The sequence below is a fragment of the Pristiophorus japonicus genome, chromosome 3 (assembly GCF_044704955.1).
Source record: "Pristiophorus japonicus isolate sPriJap1 chromosome 3, sPriJap1.hap1, whole genome shotgun sequence".
In the NCBI taxonomy this organism is placed as follows: domain Eukaryota; kingdom Metazoa; phylum Chordata; class Chondrichthyes; family Pristiophoridae; genus Pristiophorus; species Pristiophorus japonicus.
Genome location: NC_091979.1, coordinates 229,188,157 through 229,204,099, shown reverse-complemented (window position 1 = coordinate 229,204,099; position 15,943 = coordinate 229,188,157).

The window sequence follows — 15,943 nt, the reverse complement described above, 5'->3', positions numbered from 1 at the left end:
TGCCCCTCTGCCAGTGTGGCTCTCCCTCAGTATTGCACTGGGAGTGTCAGCTCAAGTCTCTGGAGTGGGACTTGAACTTACGAACGTTGTTACCCTGAGGCGCAAGTGCTACCTGCTGAGCCACAAAGAGACAATTATGCAGCAGGTAGAAACATAGAAACATAGAAACCTACAGCGCAGGAGGAGGTCATTTCAGCCCATCGTGGCCGACAAAGAGCCACATGACCCTCGGTCAGCAGCCCTGAAAGTTACATATAAACCTATGAACAATGAACAATGGCGGAAAGGTAAAGAGCATCCAGACCAACCAGTCCACCCCACACAACTGTGACATCCCCTGCACCAGAACATTCTACACTCCACCCCAACCAGAGCCATGGGATCTCCTGGGAGAGACAAATCCAGATAAAAACCCAGGCCAATTGGGGAAAAAAATCTGGGAAAATTTCTCTCCGACCCATCCAGGAGATCAAAACTAGTCCAGGTGATCACCCTGGCTGTATTCGATTCCCTGCAGTACTTACTGTCATGTTTGTAACCTTCACACAACTGTAACCCTTATGTAACAACACTGTACACTGTATACACCTGAGTAATGCACACCTTGACCACAGGGGTTGAACTTGTGGGAGACACTCCACATCTGGTCATCCAGGTATATAAAGAGAGGTCCCACGCAGGGTCAGCACTTCTTGGTCCTGGGAATAAAGGTTCAGGTCACGTAGTGACTTTGTCTGTAGTACATGCCTTGTGTGATTCTATAGTAAGGTGTAAGGACATCACATTTGGCGATGAGAAACAAGAATCAATGACCCACGAGGATGGCCACCGGGAGCACAGAGAAACGGTACTGTGTTGGTGAGGACTGGGAATATTTCATTGAGAGGCTCCAGCAGAGCTTTGTCACGAAGGACTGGCTGGGAAAGGAAGCGGCTGGTAAGCGGAGGGCACATCTACTGACAAGCTGTGGATCCAAGATGTATGCGCTGATGAAAGACCTGCTCGCACCCGAGAAGCCGGCGGACAAGTCTTTTGAAGAGCTCAGCACTCTGATCGGTGAGCACCTCAAACCGGCGAACAGTATACATGGCCTGACACCAATTCTACACACACCGGCGTCAGGAGGGACAAAGCATATCGGACTTTGTTGCGGACCTTCAGCATTTGGCCAGCCTCTGTAAATTCACAGACGCCTGCAGGGGGGAGATATTAAGGGATTTCTTCATTGAGGGCATTGGTCATGCCGGGATTTTCAGGGAGTTTATTGAGACCAAGGACTTGACTTTGGAAAGGGCAACGTTGATAGCTCAGACCTTCATGGCAGGGGAAGAGGAGACCAAGATAATTTACGCACGCAGCCCTGGTTCAAACCTGGCGATGGACCAGGGAGTTAACATTGTAAACGAGACACAGAACCCCACAGGCAGGCAAGGGCAATTCGACACCGCCCAGGCAGCAACAGGCTCTAGGGTGGGCCAGCAACAGCAACAATGGCAGGGGGATCGGCAATTCACGCCATCACAAGGGACAATGCGTCCCGGGATGGGACCATTGACACTCAGCAACAGAGTGCTCAGGAGTAATCAAAGAGACAATCAGAGAGGAATGCCTGTTAACAGTTCCTTTGTTCACAACAATCTCAGCTCATGCTGGAGGTGCGGTGGCAAACATGCTGCGAGAATCTGTAGGTTTCAGCAATTTATGTGCAGAAACTGTAACTTCAGTGGACATCTGGCCAGAATATGCAGAAAGCCCATAGCGAGGCTAGTTTATGAGGCAGAGGAACCAGACGAGGGGTCTGCAAGGCAGGGTGATGCTTGGGACAAAGCTATGGATGCTGAAGTCCAGCGGGTTCATGTGGCAGTCGTCCACAGCTCGTACACCAAAACGCCACCTATGATGATGAAAGTTCTATTAAATGGAATCCCGGTCACATGGAGCTGGACACAGGGGTCAGCCAGTCACTTATGAGTGCCCAACAATTTGAAAAACTATGGCCACTCAAAGCTAACAGGCCCAAACTGGAACGCATTGACACATAGTTACGGATGTACACCAGAGAGATCATCCCAGTACTAGGCAGTGCAAACTTGGTGGACACACACAATGGATCGGAGAACTGGCTGCCACTCTGGATTGTTCCGGGGAATGGTCCCGCACTCTTGGGGAGGAGCTGATTAGCCGAGATGAACTGGAAATGGGGGGATGTGCACGCCATTTCATCTGTGGAACGAAGTTCATGCTCACAGGTCCTACAGAAATTCGAGCCACTTTTTCAACCAGGTGTCGGGACTTTTAAGGGCACCAAAGTAGTGATACGCATCACCCCGGATGCCAGACCAGTGCACCACAAAGCCAGAGCCGTGCCTTATATGATGTGTGAGAGAATTGAGAGTGAGTTGGACAGGCTGCTAAGAGAGGGCATAATTTTGCCTGTTGAATTCAGTGACTGGGCAAGCCCCATCGTTCCTGTCCTCAAAGTGGATGGCTCAGTCAGGATTTGTGGTGACTACAAGGCCACCATTAACCGAGTGTCACTACAGGACCAATACCCGCTTCCGAGAGCGGAGGATCTTTTTACCATGCTGGCAGGTGGCAAGCTGTTCACCAAGTTGGACCTTACATGACTCAGGAACTGGCTGAAGAATCCAAGCTTCTGACCACCATCACTACACACAAGGGGCTATTCGTTTACAACAGGTGTCTGTTTGGCATTCGTTCAGCGGCCGCTATCTTCCAGAGGAACATGGAAAGCTTGCTTAAATCCGTCCCTGGAACAATCGTATCACGGACCGAGACACCAAGGAACACCTCCACAACCTGGGGGAGGTGCTATGCCAACCGGTTCGGGTAGGCTTGCGACTAAAGAAGTCCAAGTGTGTGTTTTTGGCCCCAGAGGTCGAGTTTTTGGGCAGGAGGGTTGTCGCAGACGGGATCCGGCCTACCGAATCCAAAACGGAGGCAATCCGTCATGCGTCCAGGCCCGGCAACACATCAGAGTTGCGGTCTTTCTGGGATTATTGAACTACTTCGGGAACTTTCTGCCAAACTTAAGCACATTTTTGGAGCCGCTGCACGTGCTCCTGCGTAAGGGTTGTGAATGGTTTTGGGGGGACTGTCAAGAACCGGCTTTCAATCGGGCGTGGAATCTGCTTTGTTCTAACAAGCTGTTGACCTTGAGCAACTGCTGTAAGAAACTGGTTTTAACGTGTGATGCATCATCCTATGGGATTGGGTGCGTGTTGCAGCAGAGTAATGATGAGGGCCAACTCCAACCTGTGGCTTATGCCTCCAGGTCGCTCTCCTAGGCAGAACGGGGATATGGGATAGTTGAAAAGGAAGCACTCGCATGTGTCTATGGGGTAAAAAAGATGCACCAATACCTTTTCGGCAGAAAGTTCGAGTTAGAAACGGACCACAAACCGTTAACATCCCTGTTGTCCAACAGCACGGCTGTTAATGCCAATGCGTCAGCTCGCATACAGCAGTGGGCCCTCATGCTGGCTGCGTATGACTACACCATACGGCACCGGCCAGGCACCGAAAATTGCACTGACACGCTCAGCAGGCACCCACTGGCGACCACCGAGGGGGCATCGGAGCAAAGCGTGGAGATGGTCATGGCCGTTGAGGCTTTCGACACTGCAGGCTCCCCCATCACAACCCGCCAGATCAAAATCTGGACCAACAGAGATCCCCTCCTATCCCTGATAAAGAAATGTGTCCTGACTGGGGAATGGGCGCCCGCACATGGAGCATGCCCCGAGGAGGTCAGGCCGTTTCACAGATGGATGGACAAGCTCTCCATCCAAGCCAACTGCCTGCTATGGGACAGCCTGGTAGACATGCCCCAGAAAGGAAGGGAAGCATTCATCAGGGAACTCCACAGTGAGCACCCAGGCATCGTGCTCATGAAGGCCATTGCCCGGTCACATGTATGGTGGCCGGGAATTGACTCAGACCTGGAACACTGTGTTCGCAGGTGCACGACGTGTGCTTAGCTGGAAAATGCCCCCAGGGAGGCCCCAGTCAGCCCGTGGCCCTGGCCCACCAGGCCATGGTCACGTATTCACGTAGACTACATGGGCCTATTCATGGGAAAAATGTTCCTCATTGTTGTCGATGCATACTCAAAATGGATCGAGTGCATCATATTGAATTCGTGCACGACATCCACCATCGTGGAGAGTCTGCGTACGGTCTTTGCGACCCATGGCTTGCCGGACATCCTGGTTAGCGACAACAGCCCGTGTTTCAAGCGCTATGAATTCCAGGAGTTTATGTCAGGTAATGGTATCAAACATGTCAGGACAGCACCGTTCAAGCCGGCTTCCAATGGACAGGCGGAACGTGCAGTTCAAATCATAAAACAGGGCATGCTCCAGATTCAAGGACCCTCCCTTCAGTACCGCCTATCGCGCCTCCTACTGGCCTATAGATCTCGGTCACATTCGCTCACGGGAGTCCCGCCCGCGGAACTACTCATGAAACGGACGCTTAAAATGCGGCTGTCCCTCATTCATCCAGCCCTGTCAGACATTGTTGAGGGCAAGCGCCAGTCCCAAAGCGCGTGCCATGATCGCAACTCAGTGGGGAGATGCATAGAAATCGATGACCCTGTATTCGTTCTCAATCATGCTTTGGGACCCAAGTGGCTTGAGGGTACTGTAACTGGCAAAGAGGGGAATAGGGTCACAGTGGTCAGACTTAACAATGGGCAGATATGCCACAAACATCTGGACCAAGTAAAGAAAAGATTCAGCATGGACACTGAGGAACTTGAGGAAGATCATGAGATGTCAACCACACCACTGCCAGAGAATGAGCAACAAGGACATTCACCAGCATGCACAGTCCCTGCGGCCAGCCCGGACAGGCCGGAATCACCTCAGGCGACAGAGACGCATGCCAAGGCTCAACAACCAGAGCCCCAACTGCGGCGCTCCACGAGAGAGCGTCGACCACCGGAAAGACTCAATCTTTGACCCATAAACGTTGGGGGAGGTGATGTCATATTTGTAACCTTCACAAAACTGTAACCCTTATGTAACAACACTGTACACTGTATACAACTGAGTAATGCACACCTTGACCACAGGAGGTGAACTTGTGGGAGACACTTCTCACCTGGTCATCCAGGTATATAAAGGGAGGTCCCACACAGGGTCAGCACTTCTTGGTCCTGGGAATAAAGGTTCAGGTCACGTAGTGACTTTGCAGTATATGCCTCGTGTGATTCTACAGTAAGGTGTAAGGACACCACACTTACCATCGTATCTGCGCCAGCTAACAAGAGGTTATCCAGACTAATCCCATTTACCAGCTCTAGGTCCGTAACCCTGCAGGTTACGACACTTTAAGTGCCCATCCAAGTACCTTTTAAATGTGGTGAGGGTTTCTGCATCCATCACCCTTCCAGGCAGTGAGTTCCAGACCCCCACACCCCTCTGCATGAGGAAGCCTCCCCTCAAATCCCCTCTGAACCTTCCACCAACCACCTTACCACTATGCCCCCTCATAATTGACCCCTCCACCAAGGGAAATAGGCCCTTGCTATCCACTATATCTAGGCCCCTTAAAATTTTGTACACCTCAATGAGGTCTCCTCTCAGCCTCCTCTGTTCCAATGAGAACAAATCCAGCCTATCCAATCTTTTTTTATTTCAAAATACATACTTTATTCATATAAAAATTTGCACGATACATTGGAAGGCAGTTCAGTACATTTGGATGCGATCAGCAATTCCATACAATACATTTGGATGATGACGGCAATTCCGTTCAATACATTTGCTTGCTTTACATTCAAGGGTACAATTCAGTACAATCCAGGATACATTGTAATACAGTCATCAAATTACATTACATGTGGCACTATACAGTACACGGAACAGGTGAGGGTACAGTTACATTTCTTTACAACATATATTACTTAACAGTTGCAGAACTTGCATTATACATGGCACTACATAGGTGTTTTCAGATCATGGTGCTCTATGTATACAAAGGTTTACAAGTACAGCCTGAGGGAAGTTTTACACTGATTCCAGCCCCTGGATTTACCGTGGCGGAAGGGCCTTAAACTGTGGTTCTTCCCCACCGTGCCTATGCGGCGTCTGCACCAATATTTAGTGCGTCCCTCAGCATGTACTCCTGAATCTTGGATTGCGCTAGTCTGCAACACGCAGGCGTGGATGTCTCCTTGCTCTGGAAGACCAGCAAATTTCGGCAAAACCAAAGTGCGTCTTTCACCGAGTTGATGGCCCTCCAGCAGCAGATGATGTCTGTCTTGGCGTGTGTCCCTGGGAACAGTCCGTAGAGCACAGGGTCCTGTGTTACGGAGCTGCTTGGGATGAACCTTGACAGCAACACTGCATCTCCTTCCAGACCTGCCTTGCAAAGGGGCAGTCCCAAAGGAGATGGATGACAGTCTTGTCCGCACCACAGCCAACTCGGGGGCAGAGTGCCGTGTCTCTGAAACCCCGGCTGTGCATGAAGGATCTGACGGGTAGGGCCCTTCTCACCGCCAACCAAGCTACGTCTTGGTGCTTGTGTGAAAGTTCTGGCGATGAGACATTCTGCCAAATGAGTTCGACAGAGAGCTCAGGGAACCATCCGACAGGATCCATCATCGCCTTCTTCTGTAGGGCGTCCAGGACCTTGCGTGCCGACCACTGCTTTATGGCCTTGTGGTCAAAGGTGTTTTTCTTGAAAAACTTTTCCACGAAGGACAGGTGCTGAGGCATGGTCCAACTGTTCGGAGCGTTCTGCAGCAGCCTGGCCAGACCCATCCTTCGCAACACCGGGGACAGATAGAATCTCAGCACGTACTGATATTGGTGTTTGCGTACAAAGGGTCTTTGCACAGCTTGGTGCAGCCGCACACAAAGGTGGCCATCAGGATGAAGGCCACGTTCGGAACGTCCTTTGCCCCCCTTGTCCAGAGATTTGTACATCGTGTCTCTGCGAGCACGGTCCATTTTCGATCTCCAGACGAAGTGGAAGACAGCTCAGGTGACGACCACGGCACAGGAGCTGGGAATGGGCCAGACCTGCGCCATGTACAACAAGAGTGAGAGCACCTCACTCCTGATAACCAGGTTCCCAGCCTATCCAATCGATCCTCATAACTAAGATTTTGCATTCCAGGCAGCATCCTAGTAAATCTCCTCTGCATCCTCTCCAGTGCAATCACGTCCTTCCTATAAAACGACGACCATAACTGCATGAAGTACTCCAGCTGTGGCCTAACCAAAGTATTGTTCAATTTAAGCATAACCTCCCTGCTCTTGTATGCTGTGCCTCGGCCAATAAAGAAAGCATTCCGTATGCCTTCTTAACCACCTTATCCACCTGGCCTGTTACTTTCAAGGATCTGTGGACAAGTACTCCAAGGTCCCTTTGTTCATCTACACTTCTAATTGGCCTACCGTTTAATGTGTATCCCCTTTCCTTATCAGTCCTCCCCAAGTGCATTACCTCAAACTTTTCTGAATTAAATTCCATTTGCCACTGTTCTGTCCACCTGACCAATAGATTGAAATCTTCCTGCAGCCCATGACTTTCCTCTTCATTATCAACCACACAGCCAATTTTAGTGTCATCTGCTAACTTCTTAATCATACTCCCTATATTCAAATCTCGATCACTGATTATATACCACAAAAAGCAAGGGACCCAGTACTGAGCCCTGCGGAACCCCAGTGAAAACATCCTTCCAGTCACAAAAACAATTATCCTTTGCTTCCAAACTCTAAGTCAATTTTGGATCCAACTTGCCACTTTGGCCTGGATCCCATGGGCTTTAACCTTTGTGACCAGTCTACCAAGTGGGACCTTATCAAAAGCTTTGCTAAAGTCCGGACGGTCTGAACCCGGGCAGGACCAGAACCAATGTCCTAGGAGGAGTGTTTGCTAGTGCTGTTGGGGAGGGGTTAAACTAATATGGCAGGGGGATGGGAACCTATGCAAGGAGAGAGAGGGAAGTAAAATAGAGGCAGAAGCAAAAGGTAGAAAGAAAAAAAGTAAAAGTGGAGGGCAGAGAAATCCAAGGCAAAAATCAAAAAGGGTCACATTGCAGCAAAATTCTAAAAGGGCAAAGTGTGTTAAAAAGACAAGCCAGAAGGCTCTGTGCCTCAATGCAAGGAGTATTCATAATAAGGTGGATGAATTAACTGCACAGGCAGCAATTAATGAATATGATATAATTGGCATCACGGAGACATGGCTCCAGGGTGACCAAGGCTGGGAACTCAACATCCAGGGGTATTCAACATTCAGGAAGGATAGACAGAATGGAAAAGGAGGTGGGGTAGCGTTGCTGGTTAAAGAGGAAATTAACACAATAGTAAAGAAGGATATTAGCTTAGATGATGTGGAATCTGTATGGGTAAAGTTGCGGAATACCAAAGGGTAGAAAATGCTAGTGGGAGTTGTGTACATACCACCAAACAGTAGTAGTGAGGTTGGGGACAGCATCAAACAAGAAATTAGGGATGCGTGCAATAAAGGTACAGCAGTTATCATGCGCAACTTTAATCTACATATAGATTGGGCTAACCAAACTGGTAGCAATACGATGGAGGAGGATTTCCTGGAGTGTATTCGGGATGGTTTTCTGGACCAATATGTCGAGGAACCAACTATAGGGCTGGCCATCCTAGACTGGATGATGTGTAATGAGAAAGGACTAATTAGCAATCCTGCTGTGCGAGGCCTCTTGGGGAAGAGTGACCATAATATGGTAGAATTCTTTATTAAGCTGGAGAGTGACACAGTTAATTCAGAGACTAGGGCCCTGAACTGAAGGAAAGGTAACTTCAATGGTATGAGACGTGAATTGGCTAGAATAGACTGGCAAATGATACTTAGAGGGTTGATAGTGGATAGGCAATGGCAAACATTTAAAGATCAAATGGATGAACTTCAACAATTGTACATCCCTGTCTGGAGTAATAATAAAATGGGGAAGGTGGCTCAACCATGGCTAACAAGGGATATTAAGGATAGTGTTAAATCCAAGGAAGAAGCATATAAATTGGCCAGAAAAAGCAGTAAACCTGATGACTGGGAGAAATTTAGAATTCAGCAGAGCAGGACAAAGGGTTTAATTAGGAGGGGGGAGATAGAGTATGAGAGGAAGCTTGCCGGGAACATAAAAACTGACTGCAAAAGCTTCTATAGATATGTGAAGAGAAAAAGATTAGTGAAGACAAAGGTAGGTCCCTTGCAGTTAGATTCAGGTGAATTTATCATGGGGAACAAAGAAATGGCAGATCAGTTGAACAAATACTTTGGTTCTGTCTTTTTGAAGGAAAACACAAATAACCTCCCGGAAGTACTAGGGGACCGAGGGTCTAGTGAGAAGGAGGAACTGTAGGGTATCCTTATTCAGCGGGAAATTGTGTTAGGGAAATTGATGGGATTGAAGGCCGATAAATCCCCGGGGCTGGATAGTCTGCATCCCAGAGTACTTAAGGAAGTGGCCCTAGAAATAGTGGATGCATTGGTGATCATTTTCCAACAGTCTATCAACTCTGGATCAGTTCCTATGGACTGAAGGGTAGCTAATGTAACACCACTTTTTAAAAAAAGGAGGGAGAGAGAAAACAGGAAATTATAGACTGGTTAGCCTGACATCAGTAGTGGGGAAAATGTTGGAATCAATTATTAAAGAAGAAATAACAGCGCATTTGGAAAGCAATGACAGGATCGGTCCAAGTCAGCATGGATTTATGAAAGGGAAATTAAGCTTGACAAATCTCCTGGAATTTTTTGAGGATGTATCTCATAGAGTGGACAAGGGAGAACCAGTAGATGTGGTGTATTTGGACTTTCAAAAGGCTTTTCACAAGGTCCCACACAAGAGATTAGTGTGCAAAATTAAAGCACATGGTATTGGGGGTAATGTACTGACATGGATAGAGAACTGGTTGGCAGACAGGAAGCAGAGAGTTGGGATAAACGGGTCCTTTTCAGAATGGCAGGCAGTAACTAGTGGGGTGCCGCAGGGCTCAGTGCTGGGACCCCAGCTATTTACAATATACATTAATGATTTAGATGAAGGAATTGAGTGTAATATCTCTAAGTTTGCAGATGACATTAAACTGGGTGGCGGTGTGAGCTGTGAGGAGGATGCTAAGAGGCTGCAGGGTGACGGGACAGGTTAGGTGAGTGGGCAAATGCATGGCAGATGCAGTATAATATGGATAAATGTGAGGCTATCCACTCTGGTGGCAAAAACACGAAGGCAGAATATTATCTGAATGGCTGCAGATTAGGAAAAAGGGAGGTGCAACGAGACCTGGGTGTCATGGTTCATCAGTCATTGAACGTTGGCATGCAGGTACAGCAGGCGGTGAAGAAGGCAAATGGCATGTTGGCCTTCATAGCTAGGGGATTTGAGTATAGGAGCAAAGAGGTCTTACTGCAGTTGTCCAGGGCCTTGGTGAGGTCTCACCTGGAATATTGTGTTCAGTTTGGTCTCCTAATCTGAGGAAGGACGTTCTTGCTATTGAGGGAGTGCTGCGAAGGTTCACCAGACTGATTCCCGGGATGGCTGGACTGACATATGAGGAGAGATTGGATCGACTGGGCCTGTATTCACTGGAGTTTAGAAGGATGAGAGGGGATCTCATAGAAACATATAAAATTCTGATGGGACTGGACAGGTTAGATGCGGGAAGAATGTTCCCGATGTTGGGGAAGTCCAGAACCAGGGGACACAGTCTAAGGATAAGGTGTAAGCCATTTAGGACTGAAATGAGGAGAAACTTCTTCACTCAGAGAGTTGTTAACCTATGGAATTCCCTACCGCAGAGAGTTGTTGATGCGAGTTGGTTGGACAAACACAAAGCAGCGTTTTCCTTCACCTCCCCCCCAGACACAGATTTGTGCACCAGATATCCTCACCTCATCGGCCGAAATTCGCAGTGTGTATATCGCAATGGCAATCGAACGTGGAATGTATCACAATCCTATCTCAACCTCCCTCCACCCAGAGGGGAAGTACTGAGGAAGTGCCGCACTGTCGGAGGGGCAGTACTGAGGGAGTGCCACACTGTCGGAGGAGCAGTACTGAGGGAGCTCCGCACTGTCGGAGGTATCTGGGCAACGCAGTAAGGAGAAGGAGCGGGGCCCCTACTCCTGCCCCCTTTCCAGAGTCTGTCGCTGGCAGGGTGTGGTGAGGGAGGTGAAATCGAGCTCCGCTGTGCTGCCTTCCATTGCTGAATAGCCTCCCATGGTCTCCCACTGATCGGGCTCACACACAAAGGCCCTGAGGGGGTGGCGGTCCACAAGGAGCGGGACAGTGTACGAGTCATGCCTTCAGCACTGAAGGGTTCCACTGCGAAACACAACTAAAGAAACACATTTCGCTCAATGTTCCATCCCACAGACCCTTCATCCAAGGAAAGCTTCCGCATTAATTGCAACAGTGCTTTTAGGACCCAGGGGAATATAAATAGCAAAGCAAGAGCTGTCCGCACAGATTTACAAACAGCTTCTTCCATTCACCACTTAATTCATTCCAGATGTGCGTCCAGCCGAACAGAGAGAGGCCAATTAACCCTTTCCACACTCGGCCTTGACTCCGAGAAAGAAAGATTTGCATTTCTATAGCGCCTTTCATGACCACCCGACCTCCCAAAGCACTTTATAGCCAATGAAGTACTTTATGAAATATAGTATCTGTTGTAATGTGGGAAATGCGACAGTCAATTTGCGCACAACAAGCTCTCACAAACAGCAATGTGATAATGACCAGATAATCCGTTTTAGTGATGTTGCTTGAGGAATAAATATTGGCCCCAGGACACGGGGGATAAGTCCCCTGCTCTTCTTTGAAATAATGCCATGGGATCTGAAGGCCACCTGAGAGAATAGATGTGGCATCGGTTTACCATCTCATCCGAAAGACGCCACCTCCGACAATACCGCGCTCCCTCAGTACTGCCCCTCCGACAGTGCAGCACTCCCTCAGTACTGTCCCTCCGACAATGCAGCTCTCCCTCAGTACTGCCCCTCTGACAGTGCAGCGCTCCCTCAGTACTGCCCCTCCGACAGTGCGGCGCTCCCTCAGTATTGCCCCTCCGACAGTGCTGCACTTCCTCAGTACTGCCCCTCTGACAATGCAGCACTCCCTCAGTACTGCCCCTCTGACAATGCAGCACTCCCTCAGTACTGCCCCTCTGACAATGCAGCACTCCCTCAGTACTGCCCCTCTGACAATGCAGCACTCCCTCAGTACTGCCCCTCTGACAGTGCAGCACTCCCTCAGTACTGTCCCTCCGACAATGCAGCTCTCCCTCAGTACTGCCCCTCTGACAGTGCAGCGCTCCCTCAGTACTGCCCCTCCGACAGTGCGGCGCTCCCTCAGTATTGCCCCTCCGACAGTGCTGCACTTCCTCAGTACTGCCCCTCTGACAATGCAGCACTCCCTCAGTACTGCCCCTCTGACAATGCAGCACTCCCTCAGTACTGCCCCTCTGACAATGCAGCACTCCCTCAGTACTGCCCCTCTGACAATGCAGCACTCCCTCAGTACTGCCCCTCTGACAATGCAGCACTCCCTCAGTACTACCCCCCCGGCAGTGACCTTGATTATGAGCTGAAGTTTCTAGAGTGTGGCTGGAGTTGAGTTTTCCTCAAACTTCTATCTCTAAAACACCATCTCGTGGTTTGGCAGGGGGTGGGATATGGAGGTGGGCGGGGGTGGGGGCAGTGCAGGGGATGTGGGTGTACCTGAAGACAGAGGGTTAATCTGTTGAAGCGTATTCCAGATTCTGTGAAGCCATCTGTCAAAGATCACAGGAGCAAGCTGTGGAAAACACATTCAGAGGAAAAAGTCAGAGTCAAGAACAATTCCAATCAAATCACAGAAATCCAAATGTCCCAAATCACTTCCCATTCAACCGGACATCCCTGTTAAACAGAACTCCAGGAGCTGACAGTCTGACGCTCGGCAACACTTAGCTCCAAGAGCTTAATCACTTTCCCACTGTTGTACAATGAATGTTTCAATCATCAAGGTCAGGGAAGCTAAACTTAGTGTAGAGGGAGCTTTACTCTGTATCTAACCCGTGCTATACCTGCCCTGGGAGTGTTTGATGGGACAGCGTGGAAGGAGCTTTTCTCTGTATCTAACCCGTGCTGTACCTGCCCTGGGAGTGTTTGATGGGACAGTGTAGAAGGAGCTTTACTCTGTATCTAACCCCGTGCTGTATCTGCCCTGGGAGTGTTTGATGGGACAGTGTAGAAGGAGCTTTACTCTGTATCTAACCCATGCTGTATCTGCCCTGGGAGTGTTTGATGGGACAGTGTAGAGGGAGCTTTACTCTGTATCTAACCCGTGCTATACCTGCCCTGGAAGTGTTTGATGGGGCAATGTAGAGGGAGCTTTTCTCTGTCTCTAACCTGTGCTGTACCTGCCCTGGGAGTGTTTGGGACAGTATAGAACATAAGAACATAAGAAATAGGAGCAGGAGTAGGCCACCTGCCTCTCGAGCCTGCTCCGTGATTTAATCAGATCATGGCTGATCTGAACTTGGGCTCAGCTCCTCTTTCCTGCCTGCTCCCCATGACCCTTTATTTCCTTATCGCTCAAAAATCTGTCTATCTCCGCCTTAAATATATTCAATGACCCAGCCTCCACAGCTCTCTGGAGCAGAGAACTCCACAGATTTACAACCTTCTGAGAGAAGAAATTCCTCCTCATCTCACTTTTAAATGGGCGGCCCCTTATTCTGAGACTCTGTCCCCTAGTTTTAGTTTCCCCTATGTGGAAATATTCTCTCCACCTTGTCGAGCCCCCTCATTATCTTATATGTTTCAATAACATCACCTCTCATTCTTCTGAACTCCAATGAGTATCGGCCCAACCTACTCAACCTATCTTCATAAGTCAACCGTCTCATCTGCGGCATCAACCTTGTGAACCTTCTCTGAACAGCCTCCAATGCAAGTATATCCTTCATTACATACGGAGACCAAAACTGTATGCAGTACTCTAGATGTGGCCTCACCAATACCCTGTACAGTTGTAGCAGGACTTCTCTGCTTTTATACTCCATCCCCTTTGCAATAAAGGTAAACATTCCATTTGCTTTCCTGATTACTTGCTGTACCTGCATACTAATTTTTTATGTTTCATACACAAGGACCCCCAGCCCAGGTCACTCTGTACTGCAGCACTTTGCAATTTTTCTCCATTTAAATTATAATTTGCTTTTCTATTATTTCTGCCAAAGTGGATAACCTCACATTTTCCCACATTATACTCCATCTGCCAAATTTTTGCCCACTCACTTAGCCTGTCTATATCCCTTTGCAGATTTTTTGTGTCCTCCTCACAATTTGCTTTCCCACCCATCTTTGTATCATTAGCAAACTTGGCTACATTACACTCGGTCCCTTCATCCAAGTCATTAATATAGATTGTAAATAGTTGAGGACCCAGCACTGATCCCTGCGGCACCCCATTAGTTACTGTTTACCAACCGGAAAATGATCCATTCATCCTGACTCTCCGTTTTCTGTTAGTTAGCCAATCCTCTATCCATGCTAATATATTATCCCTAACCCCGTGAACTTTTATCTTGTGCAGTAACTGTTTATGTGGCACATTATCGAATGCCTTCTGGAAATCCAAATACACCACATCCACTGGTTTCCCCTTATCCAACCTGCTCATTACATCCACAAAGGAATCCAGCAAATTTTTCAAACATGATTTCCCTTTCATAAAACCATACTGGCTCTGCTTGATTGAATTATGCTTTTCAAAATGTCCCGTTACTGCTTCCTTAATAATGGACTTGTTGCGGTAAAAAGAAGACTTCTCTTCTTCCAGGTGGATCCCCTGAAATAAGGGCTCAGCACCTGCCCGTATTGCGACCATGGAATCACTCAGACGAAACCTCGGTTCAACCGATCTTTATTCAAGCATATGCAGGGGAAGAGCTCCGATGAACCTTCGAAGATCAATGGTTTCACCCACAGTTGTATAGTTTCCGAGGTGTGCAGCCCTCCTGCAAAACCTTCTATGACCACCGGTTGGTTTACAGCTGATTTACGAAGCTACATTGATTTGTTAACCCTTATCAGAATGCTGAGTGGTTTCGCAACCTCTCCATCTCATGGGCCGATCTCAGCCTTTTGGAACATGTTGTTCTACAGTCTTAACCTTGCTCTGGCGTTTCCAGTTTGGTCTGCAGTTTTTAAAGATAAACTCACAAGCAAAGCTATTCCCATTAACCTGATTCTAACATTCTGTACTAAAGTTCAACACATCAAGCTTTGCTTCTTAGCCTTTCTCCATTTTAAAACCCATTTTATATCATTTGTAAGCCAGTTTTATAAGCGACCTTTACATATATAAGTGAGTTTTATATACAATCTGTTAATAGGCGATATTACAATCCCTACTTTGAGGTGGAGGAACTCCCAACTCCTCACAACCTCCTAATACTGATAAGCCCTTTAACTTGGACCATTTTATGTGTCCGATCAATTCACTACCTTCAGTATCCATTTTAGTGACCACCAGTCTGTCTACTTCCACTTTGGTGACAATACTTTATCCCCTTACAATACTTTATCCCCTTACATAGTACAAAACCTATTATATTTAAATGCCTGGTTACACATCTGGCCTTTGGGACCCAAGCATTACTGTTTCTCCACATCTCGCAGGCATGAGTCCTGTTTTTATCCAAGGTCCAATTGGTAAATACATCAAGTGTTATCCAATCCGGCACCTTTCCATATTGGAGTTGCTCTAGGTTATGTTGTATACTACTGAGTAACCATGGTCCGTACCCTGTGCAAACTATTTCTGTCTGTATGGTTCTACTCAAGTTTCTTTCCGCTCTGTTTATCAAATTTATAGTTCTAGCGTGGTCTCACAACATGTAGACTACTTGTAACAATTCCCTCTCCGCGCCAC